This window comes from Oncorhynchus gorbuscha, unplaced genomic scaffold (genome assembly GCF_021184085.1).
Source record: "Oncorhynchus gorbuscha isolate QuinsamMale2020 ecotype Even-year unplaced genomic scaffold, OgorEven_v1.0 Un_scaffold_3349, whole genome shotgun sequence".
Taxonomy (NCBI): domain Eukaryota; kingdom Metazoa; phylum Chordata; class Actinopteri; order Salmoniformes; family Salmonidae; genus Oncorhynchus; species Oncorhynchus gorbuscha.
The window spans coordinates 26,012-50,657 of NW_025747609.1; the positions used below are offsets into that span (position 1 = coordinate 26,012).

The window sequence follows — 24,646 nt, forward strand, 5'->3', positions numbered from 1 at the left end:
CACAATGATCTCTTTATGATAACTGTTGATGTGGCTGGATGGTTCAACTTGTTTCACCATTCGGCTATAATGTCACATGATCAAATATGTAATTTCTGTTTAAAATGAGACAATAAATATCATGTTTTGGATAGGTAGAAGCTGTAACATTTAGGGGGGATGGTTGCCACTATCAACTCCATTATAATAAATCTACTGTTGGATGGTTGTCACTATCAACTCCATTATAATAAATCTACTGGTGGATGGTTGTCACTATCAACTCCATTATAATAAATCTACTGGTGGAGGGGGATGGTTGTCACTATCAACTCCATTATAATAAATCTACTGGTGGAGGGGGATGGTTGTCACTATCAACTCCATTATAATAAATCTACTGGTGTAGGGGGATGGTTGTCACTATCAACTCCATTATAATAAATCTACTGTTGGATGGTTGTCACTATCAACTCCATTATAATAAATCTACTGGTGTAGGGGGATGGTTGTCACTATCAACTCCATTATAATAAATCTACTGGTGGATGGTTGTCACTATCAACTCCATTATAATAAATCTACTGGTGGATGGTTGTCACTATCAACTCCATTATAATAAATCTACTGGTGGATGGTTGTCACTATCAACTCCATTATAATAAATCTACTGTTGGATGGTTGTCACTATCAACACCATTATAATAAATCTACTGTTGGATGGTTGTCACTATCAACTCCATTATAATAAATCTACTGTTGGATGGTTGTCACTATCAACACCATTATAATAAATCTACTGGTGGATGGTTGTCACTATCAACACCATTATAATAAATCTACTGTTGGATGGTTGTCACTATCAACACCATTATAATAAATCTACTGTTGGAGGGGGATGGTTGTCACTATCAACTCCATTATAATAAATCTACTGATGGAGGGGGATGGTTGTCACTATCAACTCCATTATAATAAATCTACTGTTGGATGGTTGTCACTATCAACACCATTATAATAAATCTACTGGTGTAGGGGGATGGTTGTCATTATCAACTCCATTATAATAAATCTACTGGTGGAGGGGGATGGTTGTCACTATCAACTCCATTATAATAAATCTACTGGTGTAGGGGGATGGTTGTCACTATCAACTCCATTATAATAAATCTACTGATGGAGGGGAACTATCAACACCATTATAATAAATCTATTGGTGTAGGGGGATGGTTGTCACTATCAACTCCATTATAATAAATCTACTGGTGTAGGGGATGGTTGCCACTATCAACTCCATTATAATAAATCTACTGGTGGAGGGGGATGGTTGTCACTATCAACTCCATTATAATAAATCTACTGGTGGAGGGGGATGGTTGTCACTATCAACTCCATTATAATAAATCTACTGGTGTAGGGGGATGGTTGTCACTATCAACTCCATTATAATAAATCTACTGATGGAGGGGGATGGTTGCCACTATCAACACCATTATAATAAATCAACTCAACTCCATTATAATAAATCTACTGGTGTAGGGGGATGGTTGTCACTATCAACTCCATTATAATAAATCTACTGGTGTAGGGGGATGGTTGTCACTATCAACTCCATTATAATAAATCTACTGTTGGATGGTTGTCACTATCAACACCATTATAATAAATCTACTGTTGGATGGTTGTCACTATCAACTCCATTATAATAAATCTACTGGTGTAGGGGGATGGTTGTCACTATCAACTCCATTATAATAAATCTACTGATGGAGGGGGATGGTTGTCACTATCAACTCCATTATAATAAATCTACTGGTGTAGGGGATGGTTGTCACTATCAACTCCATTATAATAAATCTACTGGTGTAGGGGGATGGTTCACTATCAACTCCATTATAATAAATCTACTGGTGTAGGGGATGGTTGTCACTATCAACTCCATTATAATAAATCTACTGGTGTAGGGGGATGGTTGTCACTATCAACTCCATTATAATAAATCTACTGGTGAATGGTTGTCACTATCAACACCATTATAATAAATCTACTGTTGGATGGTTGTCACTATCAACTCCATTATAATAAATATACTGTTGGATGGTTGTCACTATCAACTCCATTATAATAAATCTACTGATGGAGGGGGATGGTTGTCACTATCAACTCCATTATAATAAATATACTGTTGGATGGTTGTCACTATCAACTCCATTATAATAAATCTACTGATGTAGGGGGATGGTTGTCATTATCAACTCCATTATAATAAATCTACTGGTGGATGGTTGTCACTATCAACTCCATTATAATAAATATACTGGTGGATGGTTGTCACTATCAACTCCATTATAATAAATCTACTGGTGGAGGGGGATGGTTGTCACTATCAACTCCATTATAATAAATCTACTGGTGTAGGGGGATGGTTGTCACTATCAACTCCATTATAATAAATCTACTGGTGTAGGGGGATGGTTGTCACTATCAACTCCATTATAATAAATCTACTGGTGGAGGGGGATGGTTGTCACTATCAACTCCATTATAATAAATCTACTGGTGGATGGTTGCCACTATCAACTCCATTATAATAAATCTACTGGTGGAGAGGGATGGTTGTCACTATCAACTCCATTATAATAAATCTACTGGTGGAGGGGGATGGTTGTCACTATCAACTCCATTATAATAAATCTACTGGTGTAGGGGGATGGTTGTCACTATCAACTCCATTATAATAAATCTACTGGTGGAGGTGGATGGTTGTCACTATCAACTCCATTATAATAAATCTACTGGTGGATGGTTGTCACTATCAACTCCATTATAATAAATCTACTGGTGGAGGGGGATGGTTGTCACTATCAACTCCATTATAATAAATCTACTGAGGGTCAGAGAGAGAAAGAGGGTCAGAGAGAGAAAGAGGGTCAGAGAGAGAGAAAGAGGGTCAGAGAGAGAGAAAGAGGGTCAGAGAGAGAAAGAGGGTCAGAGAGAGAGAGAAAGAGGGTCAGAGAGAGAGAAAGAGGGTCAGAGAGAGAGAAAGAGGGTCAGAGCGAGAGAAAGAGGGATAGAGAGAGAGAAAGAGGGATAAGTGAGGGAAAGAAGGTCAGAGAGAGGGAGAGGATTATATTAAACAGATTTAGATTTGAATCCCAACCTACATTTTTCAAATGATCACTTAGAATGTTTATTTGAAGCTTTATTTAACTGGGATGGCCGGGTGTCAGTTTGTAAATGAGAACTTTGTTCTCAACTGGCCTACCTGGTTAAATAAAAAACTAGGCAAGTCAGTTTAGAACAAATTCTTATTTTCAATGAAGGCCTACCCCTGACGACGCTGGACCCTATGGGACTCCCAATCAGCCCGGATTCGACCCAGGGACAGTCATTTCAATATAACGTTATATAATATTATTTTGGAAATAAAATTCAAATAATTGTTTTGAAAGTCCAACTTTTTGTCTGAAAATAAAATAATTTCCTCAACTGTTTTATACACTGCAGTCAGCAGATGGCGATGTGAGTCTTTCAGGCAGAGTGTGACGTGTAATTTCGTGGACGGGATCTTTCACCAACAGCTCGACGTCTGCCAGAGTGTGACGTGTAATTTAGTGGACGGGTTCTTTCACCAACAGCTCGACGTCTGCCAGAGTGTGACGTGTAATTTAGTGGACGGGTTCTTTCACCAACAGCTCGACGTTTGTCACTAGTTACCACAGTCACAATGTCATAATTATTACTAAAACCTTGCCTATTTCTTCAACTTCTCTTCTTAAAATCTGTTAACGTCATTCCTAACCCTGACCTTTCAGTTAAAAGACTGAAAAGCAAATGTTTGTTTTCATCATTTTTTTTTACCATAGCCAATGCCTTCTTTGTGGCTGTGGTAACTAATGACAACCCAGGTCGGCAGCCACGTTGTTTTATAGTTCAATGAACATGGTCAACCACCTCGGAAGCTTGCTCGCCTAAACATTGACCCTCATGTATAATAGCCTCTGTATTTTAAACTCACGTCTGTCGTCCAGCTAGTTATACCATTTAATTTAATGTTTACAGTGTTAGCTGACATCCCGGAATATGAGTTCACTATGCTGTTCACCTGCTAAAGAATCTCTGTGGCTGAATGTTGTCGTGAAAGAGGAGAAGGAAGCGGAGGTTGTTACAGTGAAACAAGAAGTAGAGGAAGAGGAGGTTGTTACAGTGAAACAAGAAGTAGAGGAAGAGGAGGTTGTTACAGTGAAACAAGAAGAAGAGGAAGAGGAGGCTGTTACAGTAAAACAAGAAGTAGAAGGTGAGGCTGTTACAGTGAAACAAGAAGAAGACGCTTTCAGAGTGAAAGAGGAAGAGGTGGAACGAGAGATGACTGTCACATCGAAAGAAGAGGAGAAGATAGGAGATCTGATTAACACCAGTAAGTACTGAGTGGTTGCTCATGAAACCAGGACCAAAATAATACCATGATTTTCACAAAATTGTGTTGTTGGAGCAGTGGCGATTTTAACATGTACATCTTGGTGGGGGGCAAACTGATTTAAAAACAATATGTCTGCAACACAACACTAAACAATACATTAATGAGGTGAGGTAAAGTACTGGAGTAGCAATACTTTAAAGTACTACTTAAGGAGAAATACTTTAAAGTACTACTTAAGGAGAAATACTTTAAAGTACTATTTAAGTAGAAATACTTTAAAGTACTATTTAAGTAGAAATACTTTAAAGTACTATTTAAGTAGAAATACTTTAAAGTACTATTTAAGTAGAAATACTTTAAAGTACTATTTAAGTAGAAATACTTTAAAGTACTATTTAAGTAGAAATACTTTAAAGTACTACTTAAGTAGTATAGCACAACGGTTTGATTTGTCTAATCTTAGCAATTTCTTCTCAGCTAGCTACATAGCCGTCTTTGTATCAAAGATAATTGCGTAATTATCGTATTTCGCCGTCCTAACGTAGTCTTCACTAGCCAGCTAGCTAACGTCCACTGATTAGCTGCACTGGATTATCTCTCTCAACTGAACGACTTGATCAGTGTAGTGTTAGCTAGCTACATAGCTGTCTTTGCTGTCTTCGTATCTTCGTTCCAAGATAATTGCGTTGTTTAGGTTTAGAGTGTGTAGTCTTAGAGTGATTATCTTAATTTACAGAGGTTAGCTAGCCAGCTATTTGTCGTCCTTAACGTAGGAGACTCTGCTAGCTAGCCGACAGCTAGCCAACAGCTAGCCGACAGCTAGCCAACAGCTAGCCGACAGCTAGCCAACAGCTAGCTAACGTCTTCTGAATAGAACTCAACAACCCGGTCGCATTCACAGGTAGTATCACATTTTCATTTCATTTCATTACAGTACAACGGTTTGATTTGTTTGATCGTAGCTAGCTACATAGCTAGCTACATAGCCGTCTTTGTATCAAAGATAATTGTGTAGCCTAGAGCGATTTTCTAGGTTAGCTAGCCAGCTATTGTCGTTCTTTTAACGCAACGTAACGTAAACAACACTACTAGCTAGCCAGCTAGCCCCCGAATAGCAGCACTGTAGAAACTATTACACTCAACGGAACGACTTGATTAGTGTAGTGTCAACAACGCAGCCACTGCCAGCTAGCCTACTTCAGCAGTACTGTAATCATTTTAGTCAATAAGATTCTTACTATGTAGCTTAACTTTCTGAACATTCGAGACGTGTAGTCCACTTGTCATTCCAATCTCCTTTGCATTAGCGTAGCCTCTTCTGTAGCCTGTTAACTATGTGTCTGTTTATCCCTGTTCTCTCCTCTCTGCACAGACCATACAAACGCTCCACACCGCGTGGCCGCGGCCACCTAATCTGGTGGTCCCAGCGCGCACGACCCACGTGGAGTTCCAGGTCTCCGGTAGCCTCTGGAATTGCCGATCTGCGGTCAACAAGGCAGAGTTCATCTCAGCCTATGCCTCCCTCCAGTCCCTCGACTTCTTGGCACTAACGGAAACATGGATCACCACAGACAACACTGCTACTCCTACTGCTCTCTCTTCGTCCGCCCACGTGTTCTCGCACACCCGAGAGCTTCTGGTCAGCGGGGTGGTGGCACCGGGATCCTCATCTCTCCCAAGTGGTCATTCTCTCTTTCTCCCCTTACCCATCTGTCTATCGCCTCCTTTGAATTCCATGCTGTCACAGTTACCAGCCCTTTCAAGCTTAACATCCTTATCATTTATCGCCCTCCAGGTTCCTCGGAGAGTTCATCAATGAGCTTGATGCCTTGATAAGCTCCTTTCCTGAGGACGGCTCACCTCTCACAGTTCTGGGCGACTTTAACCTCCCCACGTCTACCTTTGACTCATTCCTCTCTGCCTCCTTCTTTCCACTCCTCTCCTCTTTTGACCTCACCCTCTCATCTTCCCCCTACTCACAAGGCAGGCAATACGCTCGACCTCATCTTTACTAGATGCTGTTCTTCCACTAACCTCATTGCAACTCCCCTCCAAGTCTCCGACCACTACCTTGTATCCTTTTCCCTCTCGCTCTCATCCAACACCTCCCACACTGCCCCTACTTGGATGGTATCGCGCCGTCCCAACCTTCGCTCTCTCTCCCCCCCTACTCTCTCCTCTTCCATCCTATCATCTCTTCCCTCCGCTCAAACCTTCTCCAACCTATCTCCTGATTCTGCCTCCTCAACCCTCCTCTCCTCCCTCTCTGCATCCTTTGAATCTCTATGTCCCCTATCCTCCAGGCCGGCTCGGTCCTCCCCTCCCGCTCCGTGGCTCGATGACTCATTGCGAGCTCACAGAACAGGGCTCCGGGCAGCCGAGCGGAAATGGAGGAAAATCGCCTCCCTGCGGACCTGGCATCCTTTCACTCCCTCCTCTCTACATTTTCCTCCTCTGTCTCTGCTGCTAAAGCCACTTTCTACCACGCTAAATTCCAAGCATCTGCCTCTAACCCTAGGAAGCTCTTTGCCACCTTCTCCTCCCTCCTGAATCCTCCTCCCCCTCCCCCCTCCCCTCTCTGCAGACGACTTCGTCAACCATTTTGAAAAGAAGGTCGACGACATCCGATCCTCGTTTGCTAAGTCAAACGACACCGCTGGTTCTGCTCACACTGCCCTACCCTGTGCTCTGACCTCTTTCTCCCTCTCTCTCCAGATGAAATCTCGCGTCTTTGACGGCCGGCCGCCCAACAACCTGCCCGCTTGACCCTATCCCCTCCCCTCTTCTCCAGACCATTTCCGGAGACCTTCTCCCTTACCTCACCTCGCTCATCAACTCATCACTGACCGCTGGCTACGTCCCTTCCGTCTTCAAGAGAGCGAGAGTTGCACCCCTTCTGAAAAAACCTACACTCGATCCCTCCGATGTCAACAATTACAGACCAGTATCCCTTCTTTCTTTTCTCTCCAAAACTCTTGAACGTGCCGTCCTTGGCCAGCTCTCCCGCTATCTCTCTCTGAATGACCTTCTTGATCCAAATCAGTCAGGTTTCAAGACTAGTCATTCAACTGAGACTGCTCTCCTCTGTATCACGGAGGCGCTCCGCACTGCTAAAGCTAACTCTCTCTCCTCTGCTCTCATCCTTCTAGATCTATCGGCTGCCTTCGATACTGTGAACCATCAGATCCTCCTCTCCACCCTCTCCGAGTTGGGCATCTCCGGCGCGGCCCACGCTTGGATTGCGTCCTACCTGACAGGTCGCTCCTACCAGGTGGCGTGGCGAGAATCTGTCTCCTCACCACGCGCTCTCACCACTGGTGTCCCCCAGGGCTCTGTTCTAGGCCCTCTCCTATTCTCGCTATACACCAAGTCACTTGGCTCTGTCATAACCTCACATGGTCTCTCCTATCATTGCTATGCAGACGACACACAACTAATCTTCTCCTTTCCCCCTTCTGATGACCAGGTGGCGAATCGCATCTCTGCATGTCTGGCAGACATATCAGTGTGGATGACGGATCACCACCTCAAGCTGAACCTCGGCAAGACAGAGCTGCTCTTCCTCCCGGGAAGGACTGCCCGTTCCATGATCTCGCCATCACGGTTGACAACTCCATTGTGTCCTCCTCCCAGAGCGCTAAGAACCTTGGTGTGATCCTGGACAACACCCTGTCGTTCTCAACCAACATCAAGGCGGTGGCCCGTTCCTGTAGGTTCATGCTCTACAACATCCGCAGAGTACGACCCTGCCTCACACAGGAAGCGGCGCAGGTCCTAATCCAGGCACTTGTCATCTCCCGTCTGGATTACTGCAACTCGCTGTTGGCTGGGCTCCCTGCCTGTGCCATTAAACCCCTTCAACTCATCCAGAACGCCGCAGCCCGTCTGGTGTTCAACCTTCCCAAGTTCTCTCACGTCACCCCGCTCCTCCGTTCTCTCCACTGGCTTCCAGTTGAAGCTCGCATCCGCTACAAGACCATGGTGCTTGCCTACGGAGCTGTGAGGGGAACGGCACCTCAGTACCTCCAGGCTCTGATCAGGCCCTACACCCAAACAAGGGCACTGCGTTCATCCACCTCTGGCCTGCTCGCCTCCCTACCACTGAGGAAGTACAGCTCCCGCTCAGCCCAGTCAAAACTGTTCGCTGCTCTGGCCCCCAATGGTGGAACAAACTCCCTCACGACGCCAGGACAGCAGAGTCAATCACCACCTTCCGGAGACACCTGAAACCCCACCTCTTTAAGGAATACCTAGGATAGGATAAGTATTCCCCCCCCTTTAAGATTTAGATGCACTATTGTAAAGTGACTGTTCCACTGGATGTCATAAGGTGAATGCACCAATTTGTAAGTCGCTCTGGATAAGAGCGTCTGCTAAATGACTTAAATGTAAATGTAAATGTTAAGTTTTGGGGGGTATCTGTACTTTACTTTACTATTTATATTTTTGACTACTTTTACTTTTACTTCACATTTCTAAAAGAAAAATAATGTACTTTTTACTCCATATATTTTCCTTGACACCCCAAAGTACTCGTTGCATTTGAAATGCTTGGCAGGACAAGAACATTTTCAAATTCACACACTTATCAAGAGAACACCTACCTGGTCATCCCTACTGCCTCTGATCTGGAGGACTCACTAAACAGAGAATAATATATGCCATTTAGCAGACGCTTTTATCCAAAGCGACTTACAGTCATGTGTGCATACATTCTACGTATGGGTGGTCCCGGGGATCTAACCCACTACCCTGGCGTTACAAGCGCCATGCTCTACCAACTGAGCTACAGAGCTACAGAGAACACCTACCTGGTCATCCCTACTGCCTCTGATCTGGAGGACTCACTAAACAGAGAACACCTCCCTGGTCATCCCTACTGCCTCTGATCTGGAGGACTCACTAAACAGAGAACATGCCTGGTCATCTACTGCCTCTGATCTGGAGGACTCACTAAACAGAGAACACCTCCCTGGTCATCCCTACTGCCTCTGATCTGGAGGACTCACTAAACAGAGAACATCCCTGGTCATCTACTGCCTCTGATCTGGAGGAATCACTAAACAGAGAACATCCCTGGTCATCCCTACTGCCTCTGACCTGGAGGACTCACTAAACAGAGAACATCCCTGGTCATCCCTACTGCCTCTGATCTGAAGGACTCACTAAACAGAGAACATCCCTGGTCATCCCTACTGCCTCTGATCTGGAGGACTCACTAAACAGAGAACATCCCTGGTCATCCCTACTGCCTCTGATCTGGAGGACTCACTAAACAGAGAACATCCCTGGTCATCCCTACTGCCTCTGATCTGGAGGACTCACTAAACAGAGAACATCCCTGGTCATACCTACTGCCTCTGATCTGGAGGACTCACTAAACAGAGAACATCCCTGGTCATCCCTACTGCCTCTGATCTGGAGGACTCACTAAACAGAGAACACCTACCTGGTCATCTCTACTGCCTCTGATCTGGAGGACTCACTAAACAGAGAACATCCCTGGTCATCCCTACTGCCTCTGATCTGGAGGACTCACTAAACAGAGAACATCCCTGGTCATCCCTACTGCCTCTGATCTGGAGGACTCACTAAACAGAGAACATCTCCCTGGTCATCCCTACTGCCTCTGATCTGGAGGACTCACTAAACAGAGAACATCCCGAGTCATCTCTACTGCCTCTGATCTGGAGGACTCACTAAACAGAGAACATCCCTGGTCATCCCTACTGCCTCTGATCTGGAGGACTCACTAAACAGAGAACACCTACCTGGTCATCCCTACTGCCTCTGATCTGGAGGACTCACTAAACAGAGAACATCCCTGGTCATCCCTACTGCCTCTGATCTGGAGGACTCACTAAACAGAGAACATCACTGGTCATCCCTACTGCCTCTGATCTGGAGGACTCACTAAACAGAGAACATCTCTGGTCATCCCTACTGCCTCTGATCTGGAGGACTCACTAAACAGAGAACACCTACCTGGTCATCCCTACTGCCTCTGATCTGGAGGACTCACTAAACAGAGAACATCCCTGGTCATCCCTACTGCCTCTGATCTGGAGGACTCACTAAACAGAGAACATCACTGGTCATCCCTACTGCCTCTGATCTGAAGGACTCACTAAACAGAGAACATCTCTGGTCATCCCTACTGCCTCTGATCTGGAGGACTCACTAAACAGAGAACATCCCTACTGCCTCTGATCTGGAGGACTCACTAAACAGAGAACACCTACCTGGTCATCCCTACTGCCTCTGATCTGGAGGACTCACTAAACAGAGAACATCTCTGGTCATCCCTACTGCCTCTGATCTGGAGGACTCACTAAACACTAATGCATCGTTTGTAAATTATGTTGGAGGGTATCCGTACATTTTCAAAAACAATTAAATTTTGTCTGCTTCGCTTAATATCAGGAATTTCAAATGATTTATACTTTTACTTTTGGTACTTAAGTATATTTAGAACCAAATGCGTTTAGACTTTTTCTCATGTAGTATTTTACTCAGTACCTTTAACTTTTACTTGAGTAGCTCTCTAAGGTATCTATACTCATACAAGAGTAGCTCTCAGGTATCTATACTCATACTAGAGTAACTCTCTAACGTATCTATACTCATACTAGAGTAACTCTCTAAGGTATATATACTCATACTAGAGTAGCTCTCTAACGTATCTATACTCATACTAGAGTAACTCTCTAAGGTATCTATACTCATACTAGAGTAACTCTCTAAGGTATCTATACTCATACTAGAGTAACTCTCTAACTCTCTAAGGTATCATTCTAGAGTAACTCTCTATTAAGGTATCTATACTCATACTAAGGTATCTATACTCATACTAGAGTAACTCTCTATTAAGGTATCTATACTCATACTAAGGTATCTATACTCATACTAAGGTATCTATACTCATACTAGAGTAACTATCTATTAAGGTATCTATACTCATACTAAGGTATCTATACTCATACTAGAGTAACGCTCTAAGGTATCTACACTCATACTAGAATAACTATCTGTTAAGGTATCTATACTCATACTAGAGTAACTCTCTAAGGTATCTATACCCATACTAGAGTAGCTCTCTAAGGTATCTATACTCATACTAGAGTAACTCTCTAAGGTATCTATACTCATACTAAGGTATCTATACTCATACTAGAGTAACTCTCTAAGGTATCTATACTCATACTAAGGTATCTATACTCATACTAGAGTAACTCTCTAAGGTATCTATACTCCTACTAGAGTAGCTCTCTAAGGTATATATAATCATACTAAGGTATCTATACTCATACTAGAGTAACTCTCTAAGGTATCTATACTCCTACTAGAGTAGCTCTCTAAGGTATATATAATCATACTAAGGTATCTATACTCATACTAGAGTAACTATCTGTTAAGGTATCTATACTCATACTAGAGTAACTCTCTAAGGTATCTATACTCATACTAGAGTAACTCTCTAAGGTATCTGTACTCATACTAGAGTAACTATCTATTAAGGTATCTCTACTCAAACTAGAGTAACACTCTAAGGTATCTATACTCATACTAGAGTAACTATCTGTTAAGGTATCTATGCTCATACTAGAGTAACTCTCTAAGGTATCTATACTCATACTATAGTAACTATCTGTTAAGGTATCTATACTCATACTAGAGTAACTCTCTAAGATATCTATACTCATACTAGAGTAGCTCTCTAAGGTATCTATACTCATACTAAGGTATCTATACTCATACTAGAGTAACTCTCTATTAAGGTATCTATACTCATACTAAGGTATCTATACTCATACTAGAGTAACTATCTATTAAGGTATCTATACTCATACTAAGGGATCTATACTCATACTAGAGTAACGCTCTAAGGTATCTATACTCATACTAGAGTAACTCTCTATTAAGGTATCTATACTCATACTAGAGTAACTATCTATTAAGGTATCTATACTCATACTAAGGGATCTATACTCATACTAGAGTAACGCTCTAAGGTATCTATACTCATACTAGAGTAACTCTCTATTAAGGTATCTATACTCATACTAAGGTATCTATACTCATACTAGAGTAACTATCTATTAAGGTATCTATACTCATACTAAGGGATCTATACTCATACTAGAGTAACGCTCTAAGGTATCTACACTCACACTAGAGTAACTCTCTAAGGTATCTATACTCATACTAGAATAACTATCTGTTAAGGTATCTATACTCACACTAGAGTAACTCTCTAAGGTATCTATACTCATACTAGAGTAACTATCTGTTAAGGTATCTATACTCATACTAGAGTAACGCTCTAAGGTATCTATACCCATACTAGAGTAACGCTCTAATGTGTCTATACGCATACTAGAGTAGCTCTCTAAGGTATATATAATCATACTAAGGTATCTATACTCATACTAGAGTAACTCTCTAAGGTATCTATACTCCTACTAGAGTAGCTCTCTAAGGTATATATAATCATACTAAGGTATCTATACTCATACTAGAGTAACTATCTGTTAAGGTATCTATACTCATACTAGAGTAACTATCTGTTAAGGTATCTATACTCATACTAGAGTAACTCTCTAAGGTATCTGTACTCATACTAGAGTAACTATCTATTAAGGTATCTCTACTCAAACTAGAGTAACACTCTAAGGTATCTATACTCATACTAGAGTAACTATCTGTTAAGGTATCTATGCTCATACTAGAGTAACTCTCTAAGGTATCTATACTCATACTATAGTAACTATCTGTTAAGGTATCTATACTCATACTAGAGTAACTCTCTAAGATATCTATACTCATACTAGAGTAGCTCTCTAAGGTATCTATACTCACACTAAGGTATCTATACTCATACTAGAGTAACTCTCTAAGGTATCTATACTCATACTAAGGGATCTATACTCTATACTCATACTAGAGTAACTCTCTAAGGTATCTATACTCATACTAGAGTAACTCTCTAAGGTATCTATACTCATACTAGAGTAACTCTAAGATATCTATACTCATACTAGAGTAACTCTCTAAGGTATCTATACTCATACTAGAGTAACTCTCTAAGGTATCTATACTCATACTAGAGTAACTATCTATTAAGGTATCTATACTCATACTAAGGGATCTATACTCATACTAGAGTAACTCTGTTAAGGTATCTATACTCATACTAGAGTAACTCTCTAAGGTATCTATACTCATACTAGAGTAACTCTCTAAGGTATCTATACTCATACTAGAGTAACTCTAAGATATCTATACTCATACTAGAGTAGCTCTCTAAGGTATATATAATCGTACTAAGGTATCTATACTCATACTAGAGTAACTCTGTTAAGGTATCTACACTCACACTAGAGTAACACTCTAAGGTATCTATACTCATACTAGAGTAACTATCTGTTAAGGTATCTATACTCATACTAGAGTAGCTCTCTAAGGTATCTATACACATACTAGAGTAACTCTCTAAGGTATCTATACTCATTCTAGAGTAACTCTCTATTAAGGTATCTATACTCATACTAGAGTAACTCTCTAAGGTATCTATACTCATTCTAGAGTAACTCTCTATTAAGGTATCTATACTCATACTAGAGTAGCTCTCTAAGGTATACTCATACTAGAGTAAATCTCTAAGGTATACTCATACTAGAGTAACTCTCTAAGGTATCTATACTCATACTAGAGTAACTCTCTAAGGTATCTATACTCATACTAGTGTAACTCTCTAAGGTATACTCATACTAGAGTAACTCTCTAAGGTATCTATACCCATACTAGAGTAACTCTCTAAGGTATCTATACTCCTACTAGAGTAGCTCTCTAAGGTATATATAATCATACTAAGGTATCTATACTCATACTAGAGTAACTCTCTAAGGTATCTATACTCATACTAGAGTAGCTCTCTAAGGTATATATAATCATACTAAGGTATCTATACTCATACTAGAGTAACTATCTGTTAAGGTATCTATACACATACTAGAGTAACACTCTAAGGTATCTATACTCATACTAGAATAACTATCTGTTAAGGTATCTATACTCATACTAGAATAACTATCTGTTAAGGTATCTATACTCATACTAGAGTAACGCTCTAAGGTATCTATACCCATACTAGAGTAACGCTCTAATGTATCTATACGCATACTAGAGTAGCTCTCTAAGGTATATATAATCATACTAAGGTATCTATACTCATACTAGAGTAACTCTCTAAGGTATATATAATCATACTAAGGTATCTATACTCATACTAGAGTAACTATCTGTTAAGGTATCTATACACATACTAGAGTAACTCTCTAAGGTATCTGTACTCATACTAGAGTAACTATCTATTAAGGTATCTCTACTCAAACTAGAGTAACACTCTAAGGTATCTATACTCATACTAGAGTAACGCTCTAAGGTATCTTTACTCATACTAGAGTAACTATCTGTTAAGGTATCTATACCCATACTAGAGTAACTCTCTAAGGTATCTATACTCATACTATAGTAGCTTTCTAAGGTATACTCATACTAGAGTAACTCTCTAAGGTATCTATACTCATACTATAGTAGCTTTCTAAGGTATACTCATACTAGAGTAACTCTCTAAGGTATCTATACTCATACTAGAGTAACTCTCTAAGGTATCTATACTCATTCTAGAGTAACTCTCTAAGGTATCTATACTCATACTAGAGTAACTCTCTAAGGTATCTATACTCATACTAGAGTAGCTCTCTAAGGTATATATAATCGTACTAAGGTATCTATACTCATACTAGAGTAACTCTCTAAGGTATCTATACTCATACTAGAGTAACTCTCTAAGGTATCTATACTCATACTAGTGTAACTCTCTAAGGTATACTCATACTAGAGTAACTCTCTAAGGTATCTATACTCATACTAGAGTAACTCTCTAAGGTATCTATACTCATACTAGAGTAGCTCTCTAAGGTATATATAATCATACTAAGGTATCTATACTCATACTAGAGTAACTATCTGTTAAGGTATCTATACACATACTAGAGTAACTCTCTAAGGTATCTATACTCATACTAGAATAACTATCTGTTAAGGTATCTATACACATACTAGAGTAACTCTCTAAGGTATCTATACCCATACTAGAGTAACGCTCTAATGTATCTATACGCATACTAGAGTAGCTCTCTAAGGTATATATAATCATACTAAGGTATCTATACTCATACTAGAGTAACTCTCTAAGGTATCTATACTCCTACTAGAGTAGCTCTCTAAGGTATATATAATTTTTACATTACATTTACATTTAAGTCATTTAGCAGACGCTCTTATCCAGAGCGACTTACAAATTGGTGCATTCACCTTATGACATCCAGTGGAACAGCCACTTTACAATAGTGCATCTACATATTTTAAGGGGGGTGAGAAGGATTACTTTATCCTATCCTAGGTATTCCTTAAAGAGGTGGGGTTTCAGGTGTCTCCGGAAGGTGGTGATTGATTCCGCTGTCCTGGCGTCGTGAGGGAGTTTGTTCCACCATTGGGGAGCCAGAGCAGCGAACAGTTTTGACTGGGCTGAGCGGGAACTGTACTTCCTCAGTGGTAGGGAGGCGAGCAGGCCAGAGGTGGATGAACGCAGTGCCCTTATTTGGGTGTAGGGCCTGATCAGAGCCTGGAGGTACTGAGGTGCCGTTCCCTCACAGCTCCGTAGGCAAGCACCATGGTCTTGTAGCGGATGCGAGCTTCAACTGGAAGCCAGTGGAGAGAGTGGAGGAGCGGGGTGACGTGAGAGAACTTGGGAAGGTTGAACACCAGACGGGCTGCGGCGTTCTGGATGAGTTGTAGGGTTTAATGGCACAGGCAGGGAGCCCAGCCAACAGCGAGTTGCAGTAATCCAGACGGGAGATGACAAGTGCCTGGATTAGGACCTGTGCCGCTTCCTGTGTGAGGCAGGGTCGTACTCTGCGGATGTTGTAGAGCATGAACCTACAGGAACGGGCCACCGCCTTGATGTTAGTTGAGAACGACAGGGTGTTGTCCAGGATCACGCCAAGGTTCTTAGCGCTCTGGGAGGAGGACACAATGGAGTTGTCAACCGTGATGGCGAGATCATGGAACGGGCAGTCCTTCCCCGGGAGGAAGAGCAGCTCCGTCTTGCCGAAGTTCAGCTTGAGGTGGTGATCCGTCATCCACACTGATATGTCTGCCAGACATGCAGAGATGCGATTCGCCACCTGGTCATCAGAAGGGGGAAAGGAGAAGATTAATTGTGTGTCGTCTGCATAGCAATGATAGGAGAGACCATGTGAGCAATGATAGGAGAGACCATATAATCATACTAAGGTATCTATACTCATACTAGAGTAACTATCTGTTAAGGTATCTATACTCATACTAGAGTAACTATCTGTTAAGGTATCTATACTCATACTAGAGTAACGCTCTAAGGTATCTTTACTCATACTAGAGTAACTATCTGTTAAGGTATCTATACCCATACTAGAGTAACTCTCTAAGGTATCTATACTCATACTAGAGTAACTCTCTAAGGTATCTATACTCATACTATAGTAGCTTTCTAAGGTATACTCATACTAGAGTAACTCTCTAAGGTATCTATACTCATACTATAGTAGCTTTCTAAGGTATACTCATACTAGAGTAACTCTCTAAGGTATCTATACTCATACTAGAGTAACTCTCTAAGGTATCTATACTCATTCTAGAGTAACTCTCTAAGGTATCTATACTCATACTAGAGTAACTCTCTAAGGTATTTATACTCATACTAGAGTAACTCTCTAAGGTATCTATACTCATACTAGAGTAACGCTCTAAGGTATCTATACTCCTACTAGAGTAGCTCTCTAAGGTATATATAATCATACTAAGGTATCTATACTCATACTAGAGTAACTCTCTAAGGTATCTATACTCCTACTAGAGTAGCTCTCTAAGGTATATATAATCATACTAAGGTATCTATACTCATACTAGAGTAACTATCTGTTAAGGTATCTATACTCATACTAGAGTAACTATCTATTAAGGTATCTCTACTCAAACTAGAGTAACACTCTAAGGTATCTATACTCTTACTAGAATAACTATCTGTTAAGGTATCTATGCTCATACTAGAGTAACGCTCTAAGGTATCTATACTCATACTAGAGTAACTATCTGTTAAGGTATCTATACCCATACTAGAGTAACGCTCTAAGGTATCTATACTCTTACTAGAATAACTATCTGTTAAGGTATCTATGCTCATACTAGAGTAACGCTCTAAGGTATCTATACTCATACTAGAGTAACTATCTGTTAAGGTATCTATACCCATACTAGAGTAACGCTCTAAGGTATCTATACTCATACTAGAGTAACTCTCTAAGGTATCTATACTCATTCTAGAGTAACTCTCTAAGGTATCTATACTCATTCTAGAGTAACTATCTGTTAAGGTATCTATACTCATACTAGAGTAACTATCTATTAAGGTATCTCTACTCAAACTAGAGTAACACTCTAAGGTATCTATACTCTTACTAGAATAACTATCTGTTAAGGTATCTATGCTCATACTAGAGTAACGCTCTAAGGTATCTATACTCATACTAGAGTAACTCTCTAAGGTATCTATACTCATACTAAGGTATCTATACTCATACTAAGGTATCTATACTCATACTAGAGTAACTCTCTAAGATATCTATACTCTTACTAGAGTAACTGAACAAGGCAGTTAACCCACTGTTCCTTGGCCGTCATTGAAAATAAGAATTTATTCTTAAATGACTTACCTAGTTAAATAAAGGTTAAAATAAAAAAATATATAACTATTTGTTCAGCACTTTTGAAATGTACAGTGACAGAATTCAGAACATGGGCCGTTTTTACAATGTTCTCCCTGCATACCAAGTCAGAACTGTAGGATAAATAAAGGGGGAATATAAATAAACAGACAATGAAAGCTCATCCAATATTCGATGATGACATTTCTCTAAAACAGGTTATAGGCTACATTCTCAGCTACAGTTCTGACTTGGCCTTAGAGAGTTACTCTCATTCTCAGCTACAGTATACATCTCCCTGGCATATTACATCATTTATACAGCAGCATACAAGACATTTTTGGACTCACCTTGTTGTGCTCACTTGAACAGGAAAGTGAGTCCTTCTTGTGGGCTCTTGAAAGAGACGTGAAATCCCGACTTGAAATTCAGAGTTGGATGACTGTTAAATTATTTTCCGTATGTTCCCAGTCTGAGTTTTATCCGAGTTCAGTTTTATCCGAGTTCACAGTTTTATCCGAGTTCACTACCAATCGGTAGTTACGATCTTGTCTCATCGCTGCAATTCCCCTACGGACTCAGCGAAGGTCAAGTGTCAAGCCGCGCTGTTTCTTGACACAGGTGTCAGTTGATTGTGGAGGGCAGGTCATCTGATGCAGCACTCCATCACTCTTCTTCTCTGTGAAATAGCCCTTCCACAGCCTAGAGGTGTGTTGGGTCATGGTCCTGTTGAAAAACAAATTATAGTCCCACTAAGCGCAAACTAGATGAGATGTCATATCGTTGCAGAATGTTGTGGTAGCCATGCTGGTTAAGTATGCATTGAATTCTAAATAATTCACAGACAATGTCACCAGTAAAGCAGCCCCACACCATAACACCTCCTCCTCCATGCTTCACGGTGGGAACCACACATGCTGAGATCATCCGTAAACCTACACTGCATCTCACAAAGACACGGCGGTTGGAACCAAAAATCTCAAATTTGGACACATCAGACAAAAGGACCACCGGTCTAATGTCCATTGGTCGTGTTTCTTGGCCCAAGCAAGTCTCTTCTTCCTATTGGTGTCCTTTAGTAGTGGTTTCCTTGCAGCAATTCAACCGTGAAGGCCTGATTCCTGCAGTCTCTGAACAGTTGATGTTGAGATTTGTCTCTTATTTGAACTCTGTAAAGCATTTATTTGGGCTGCAATCTGGGGCTGTTAACTCCAATGAACTTATCCTCTGCAGCAGAGGTTACTCTGGGTCTTCCTTTCCTATGGCGGTCCTCATGACAACTTTCTTGACATTTTCCAGTTTGATTCACCTTCATGTCTAAACTTAATCATGGACTGTTGATTCTCTTTGCTTATTTGAGCTGTTCTTGCCATAATATGGCTATCTTCAGTATTCCACCCCTACCTTGTCACAACACAGCTGATTGACTCAAACACATTAAGAAGGAAATAAATTCCAGAAATGAGCTTTTAACAAGGCACACCTGTTAATTGAAAATATATTCCATGTGACTACCTCATGAAGCTGGTTGAGAGAATGTCAAGAGTGTACAAAGCTGTCATCAAGGCAAATGGTGAAGATTCTTCTTTGAAGAATCTAAAATATATTTAGATTTGTTTAACACTTTTTGTTGGTTAATACATGATTCCATATGTGTTATTACATACTTTGAATGTCTTCACTATTATTCTACAATGAGAAAATAGTGTAGGTGTCCAAACTTTTGACTGGTACTGTGTTTTTTAAATAAATATAACAAATGTTCACCCTCCCAGAGTCCCGGGTCGTACCTCTTCTGGTATCACCTTACTGCTGGGTCTGAAGAGGGTGTCTGTGAGGCTGGTGGACTGCAGGAAAACACTGAGGCGGAGTGGAACTACAAGAGGAGGACAAGAGGAGGAAGAGGGAGATTTGACACATCAAAGTAAGTTCTGTAGTTTAGTTTGAACAAATGAAATATATCTGCCCCCTGGTGTCTGTTTCCAGGACAACCTGCAGAGTCCTGTTAGATAGACTGGTGTCTGTTTCCAGGACAACCTGCAGAGTCCTGTTAAATAGACTGATGTCTGTTTCTAGTAGAGGTCGACCGATTATGATTTTTCAACGCCAATACCGATACCGATTAATCGGGCCAATTTTATTTGTATTTTTATTTGTAATAATGACAAATACTGATTGAACACTTATTTTAACTTAATATAATACATCAATAAAATCCATTTATCCTCAAATAAATAATGAAACATGTTCAATTTGGTAAAAATTATTATTATATTCTTCTATTATTATATTATATTATATTATATTATAAAAATAATGCAAAAACAAAGTGTTGGAGAAGAAAGTAAAAGTGCAATATGTGCCATGTAAGAAAGCTAACGTTTCAGTTCCTTGCTCAGAACATGAGAACATATGAAAGCTGGTGGTTCCTTTTCACATGAGTCTTCAATATTTCCAGGTAAGAAGTTTTAGGTTGTAGTTATTATAGGAATTATAGGACTATTTCCCTCTATACCATTTGTATTTCATTAACCTTTGACTATTGGATGTTATTATAGGCACTATAGTATTGCCAGTGTAGCAGTATAGCTTCCGTCCCTCTCCTCGCTCCTCCCTGGGCTCGAACCAGGAACACAACGACAACAGCCACCCTTGAAGCAGCGTTACCCATGCAGAGCAAGGGGAATAACTACTCCAAGGCTCAGAGCAAGTGACGTTTCAAAAACGCTATTAGCGCGCGCTAACTAGCTAGCCATTTCACTGCGGTTACACCAGCCTCATCCGAGAGTTGATAGGCTTGAAGTCATAAACAGCGCAATGCTTGACGACAACGAAGAGCTGCTGGCAAACGCACGAAAGGGCTGTTTGAATGAATGTTTACGCGCCTGCTTCTGCCTACCACCGCTCAGTCAGATGCTTAGATGCTTGTATGCTCAGTCAGATTATATGCAATGCAGGACACGCTAGATGATATCTAGTAATATCATCAACCATGTGTAGTTAACTAGTGATTATGATTGATTGTTTTTATAAGATAAGTTTAATGCTAGCTAGCAACTTACCTTGGCTTACTGCATTCGCCTAACAGGCAGTCTCCTTGTGGAATGCAACGAGAGAGAGGCAGGTCGTTATTGCGTTGGGACTAGTTAACTGTAAGGTTGCAAGATTAGATCCCCGAGCTGGTGAAAATCTGTCGTTCTGCCCCTGACCAAGGCAGTTAACCCACCGTTCCTAGTCCATCATTGAAAATAAGAATGTGTTCTTAACTGACTTGCCTCATTAAATAAAGGTGTAAAAAAATACTGATTTCCGATTGTTATGCAAACTTGAAATCGGCCCTAATTAATCGGCCATTCCGATTAATCGGCCGACCTCTAGTTTCCAGGATAACATGCAGAGTTCTGTTATACTGGTATATTTCCACCACAGATTTTTTTTAATTAGATAATTATCACGTAAATATGTAAATATACCCAAATCATGAAGTGATGTGAAGACGACACGTTATAATATTAATCAACAATGTCTCTGGTTGGATTTAGGACGGACTAGAAGAAGGTCAAAGTTCACCATCCGTCTGACTTTGTTGTTCACACAGGAGAGAGACGGGACTATCGTGGATCCTCTGGGGAGCCTCAACAACCTCATGATGCTGACGAGGCAGAGAAGAGTCTCACCAGAGAAAGAATCCACACAGGAGAAAAGCCATACCACTGCTCTCAGTGTGGAATGACTTTCTCTGAATCACATTCATTGAAATCACACCTTAGAATTCACACAGGAAATAAATCTTATGGCTGTGATCAATTTGGGAAGAGATTTACTCAGCCAAGCAACATGAAATCACACCAACAGACACACACTGGAGAGAAACCTCACCACTGTTCAGATTGTGGAAAAAGCTTTTCAACGTCAAAGTATTTGAAGCTGCACCAGCGGATACACACAGGACTGAAGCCTTATAGCTGTGATCTATGTGGGAAGAGATTCCTTCGGTTAGCCCACCTGAATGTACACAAGAGAATACACACTGGGGAAAAACCATACCACTGCCCGACTGTGGGAGTAATTTTGTTCATTCAAGTAGTCTGAAAACACACCAGCTGGCACACAAAGGACAGAAGCCAAAACCTTACCACTGCTCCGACTGTGAGAAGAGCTTTTCAACATCACATTATTTAAAGCGGCACCAGAGAACACATACTGGAGAGAAGCCGTATGGTTGTGATTGTTGTGAGAAGAGATATGCTTTCACAAGTAGCCTGAGTTATCATAAACAAACCCACACTGGATAGAAACCGTACCACTGCTCTGAATGTTATTCAAGTTCTCTGATTTACATTTTTAAAAGATATACACATGAGATCTACATGACCTCCAACACCAGACCTGGGTAGTAGAACACAGAGTGTGGAATGATCTCTAACACCAGACCTGGGTTGTAGAACACAGAGTGGAATGGCGCCGGAGAAGAAGGCCCCCAACCGATTGTGTAATTTTAAATTGTTTATTTGCATCGTTTGTAACTCTTTTTAATGTTGTCGCATGACCGAAAATAACTTCTAGACATCAAGACTGCGATTACTCACGGACTAGCAGAAACATTATGACTCTGATAAACAGCTCCCTCGGGAACAGGCCCAGAGCCTCGCGTGTTTGTTTCAGGACAACCTACCATCTGTGTGAAGAGGAGGTGGAGAAAAATGACTACCCAGACTAATGACTACCCAGACTAATGACTACCCAGACTAATGACTACCCAGACTAATGACTACCCAGACTAATGACTACCCAGACTAATGGCTACCCAGACTAATGACTACCCAGACTAATGTCTGCAGACTAATGACTACCCAGACTAATGTCTACCCAGACTAATGACTACCCAGACTAATGACTACCCAGACTAATGACTACCCAGACTAATGACTACCCAGACTAATGACTACCCAGACTAATGACTACCCAGACTAATGACTACCCAGACTAATGTCTACCCAGACTAATGTCTACCCAGACTAATGACTACCCAGACTAATGACTACCCAGACTAATGACTACCCAGACTAATGACTACCCAGACTAATGTCTACCCAACTAATGACTACCCAGACTAATGTCTACCCAGACTAATGGCTGCAGACTAATGTCTACCCCAGACTAATGACTACCCAGACTAATGACTACCCAGACTAATGACTACCCAGACTAATGTCTCGCAGACTAATGTCTACCCAGGCTAATGACTACCCAGACTATTGACTACCCAGACTAATGGCTACCCAGACTAATGGCTACCCAGACTAATGACTAATGTCCCATCAACTTTGGGACACAATCGTGACTTGAATGATTTCTTGCGATCAGTGGGACTACTGTCCCACCTGGCCAACAGCAGAAGCGACAAATTAAATGACTATAAACTTTCATGCAATCACAAGTGCAATACACAAAAATAAAGCTTAACTTGTTGTTAATACAGCCAGCGTGTCAGATTTCAAAAAGGCTTTATTCCGAAAGCAAACCATGCGTTATCTGAGGACAGCGCCCAACACACAAATCCATAACAAATAATTTTCAACCAAGGAGTTGCGACACGAAAGTCAGAAATAGCGATATAATAAATGCCTTTTGAAGATCTTCTTCTGTTGGCACTCCAAAGGTCCCAGTTACATCACAAATTGTCATTTTTGTTCGATAAAGTCATTCTTTATATCTATAAAAACTCAGTTTAGCTGGCGCTTCAGTCAATAATCCACCCAGTTTCCTTCAAACAAAATGAATCCCAAAACGTTACCAATAAACGTATCCAAACAAGTCAATCAACGTTTATAAATCAAACCTTAGGTACCTAATACGCAAATAAACAATCAAATTTAAGACGAATCGTTATTATCTTTACCGCAGAAAAATACCAAAGACCGCGCTCTCTTCACAAGTTTGGAAACACTACAGCCAAAATGGGAGCCACCTAGAAAAACTACAATTTCTGGCTCATTTTCCAAAAACCAGCCTGAAACTCTTTCTAGCGAATGTTGACATCTAGTGAGAGGAACAGAGTCGGGACAGCACCCATCACATTACATAACATAACATAATGTTGACATCTAGTGAAGCCCTAGGAACTGCAAGTCTGGACAGCACCCATCATTACATAACATAATGGTGACATCTGGACAGCACCCATCACATCATAACATAACATAATGGTGACATCTAGTGGAAGCTCTAGGAACTGCAAGTCTGGACAGCACCCATCACATAACATAACATAATGGTGACATCTAGTGGAAGCCCTAGGAACTGCAAGTCTGGACAGCACCCATCACATTACATAACATAACATAATGGTGACATCTAGTGGAAGCTCTAGGAACTGCAAGTCTGGACAGCACCCATCACATTACATAACATAACATAATGGTGACATCTAGTGGAA

General features: G+C 40.8%; 1 long non-coding RNA gene across 1 annotated transcript; it reads left to right on the plus strand.

Moving 5' to 3' along the window:
• The first annotated feature begins 3,926 nt into the window (after positions 1-3,926).
• LOC124027543 lies at positions 3,927-22,171 on the plus strand. The gene is made up of 3 exons (XR_006837424.1): positions 3,927-4,396; positions 19,983-20,131; positions 21,806-22,171. It is a non-coding gene; the product is annotated as an uncharacterized LOC124027543 (long non-coding RNA).
• The last annotated feature ends 2,475 nt before the right edge of the window (positions 22,172-24,646 follow it).